The sequence below is a fragment of the Sceloporus undulatus genome, chromosome 1 (assembly GCF_019175285.1).
Source record: "Sceloporus undulatus isolate JIND9_A2432 ecotype Alabama chromosome 1, SceUnd_v1.1, whole genome shotgun sequence".
Lineage (NCBI taxonomy): Eukaryota > Metazoa > Chordata > Lepidosauria > Squamata > Phrynosomatidae > Sceloporus > Sceloporus undulatus.
Genome location: NC_056522.1, coordinates 247,920,039 through 247,922,475, shown reverse-complemented (window position 1 = coordinate 247,922,475; position 2,437 = coordinate 247,920,039). Strand labels below are relative to the sequence as shown.

At 42.1% G+C, this 2,437-nt stretch overlaps 1 pseudogene; it reads left to right on the top strand.

The window, feature by feature from the left end:
• The window catches only part of LOC121926059, a 2,677-nt pseudogene extending 2,379 nt beyond the window's left edge, over nt 1-298 (top strand).
• The last annotated feature ends 2,139 nt before the right edge of the window (nt 299-2,437 follow it).

The window sequence follows — 2,437 nt, the reverse complement described above, 5'->3', positions numbered from 1 at the left end:
CCTAAATGGAGAGTGGTCCTGAGAATCCTGCCACAACCTTTGGTTTCCTTGTGCCTTGGTTCATGCTCTTTTGCTATGAGTGGACAGTGCCAGACTCTTCCAGACCAAGAACAGCCAGAAAAGGAAGCCATGAAAGTCATCCTGCTGTTGTGCTGGTCTTCCTCTTCTGTTGGCTGCCCTACTATCTCCCTACTGCTGACACCCTGCTGGGACAGGAGTGTGGTGGACCTGTGGGCGTCGGAGTGACATTGATGCTGCCCTTTCAGGCACAGAGATCCTGGGATTTTTCACAGCTTGAACCCCATCATATGCCTTTAAGGTCAGAAAGTTCCGAACAACTTCCTCAAGATCCTTGTTGCAGAGGCCTCATCAGTAGAAATCCTGATAGTATCGGAAGGGCTCTCTTCTCCTTCACTCTGGCAACACCTCAACAACCTTATAATGCCTTGCTCTGAAGACAGGAGGGAAGTCAGGGCAGCTGAAGTAATGTCCCTGCTGTTCAAGTCAAAGTCTCAATAAATATCAAGCCTGAGATGAAAGCTCTAGAATGTTTTGGAACTGCAATGGGAATCCTCTTAGCATTGACATGCATTAGTAATTAATGTTAGTAAAAATGTCTCCTGCTTGTCATAAATCCATTGTGATTTTTGTCTACATAGAAGAGTTTCCCCATCAAAATGATTTCATGTGGATTGTGTCAATGCAGTACTATACCTCCAAAAATATGGCAGTAACCAGGACTATTTATTTTAATGTACAAGACTGCCAACGTAGTACCTTGTGGATAGAACCTAGAGGAACTCAATTCCTCTGTATATGTCTTGGATAAGTAGACTACTGTTATAGATTCTGGGTAGAAGTAACTATAGTTTTCACTGGATCTGACTAATTTGAGAGAGAGAGAGAGAGAGAGAAATAGTAAATGCAATAATTCTCTCTCTCTATATTTTCTTAATATATCTATCATGCATATTACATACTGAAAATCTGATTTTATTGTAACCTTGCCTGTGGAGCTGTGTTTTGATAAATCATTTATTTGGTACAAGGAATGTTTCTACTTTAGGAAAAACTATCTCCTGGATGATACATATTTTCCAGTGTATTGCATCTGTTATTATTTATTCAGGATGTTCTGCTGGGTGCTTTCCACTCATCCACAGGAAGGAAAAACTGGGATGGGAGATATCCCTGTAAGCAAGGGTGAGACCTATGTAGCCCTCCATATGTTGTTAAAATGTGATGCTCAGTGGCCCTAGTTCACAGAGGTGATGGTGAGAAATGTGGGAGGTATGGTGAACAACATCTGGAGGACTGCACCATTCCCCCCTGGGGTTAACTTTGCAGTCTCACTTGTTATCTTAGCCCACCAGTCCGTGTGTATTTATTGCTATGGTTGCTTCACATCCTCCCCAGTGAGATAAAGTGCAAAATTAAGCTAGATTCTAAAGCACCATGGAAGGAAAACTCCTGCTGGTAGACTGAGAAGCTGCTGGTTTGTATATTAGCATTTCTCAGTTAAGAATCTCCTTACACCAGTCACACTCACAACTAGCAAGTGAATATGGAGCAACCCCTGCATGGGGTGGGGCGTGGGAGGATGTGTTGGAAGAAGAGACTTCTGGACCTCCTATGTATCCTATTGGGAACTTCTCCAGGCCAGATGAGGGTAGGACTTGCCTTACTTGATATAAAAGAAGGTAAGGAAAATTCGCCTTCCAGTATTGTTGGTCTGTGATTTCCATCATTCTCACCATTGACTATGGCATCTATGGATGATAAGAATTTTGGGCAACAATATTTGGAGGGCAACATATTCCCCATTCCTGATCTAAAATGAGGGCTATTTCCTTTATGCTGCTTCTCCAGGTTGCTTTCAGAATGGGGCCTATTGATTATACAACATAACAGCAAATTCCCCCCCAAATTAACTACTCATTTCTCTTTGTTTGCATGTTTTAATTAGTGCTTTTAGTTCCAAGGAAATGCATTTGATTTCCTGACAGGTCTATTTCTCCGTTGTGTCATTGATTATTGAAGAACCTTAAGTTTTGATCAGCAAACTAGGCAGCTGTTCTTTAATATGTGTGTTAAGAAGTTCCAATGGTCAGTGCATTGTTCTGAAATTAGACATTTCAGATGTGAGTTGCAAAGGAAGTTTGAGGTCTTTGGGTGAGGGACCGCCCCATAGTCATTATATCGAGTGTGCTGAAAGAGTTTTGTGAGTGCCGACCAAATCTTGGAGTATGCTATCTACTGTGGAAGATGTGGGACACCTTTGTCACCCTCTCGTTTCTTGACAGTTTCTAGTAGTGATGGTGAATCCCCCCTGACTCAGTTGCAAATGAGCTGCAGCATATGATCATTACCTGTGAACAGGTGAATGAGACATTGCCTCAATTTCTGAGCAAAGCTTCTAACTGGACTTCTACATTTT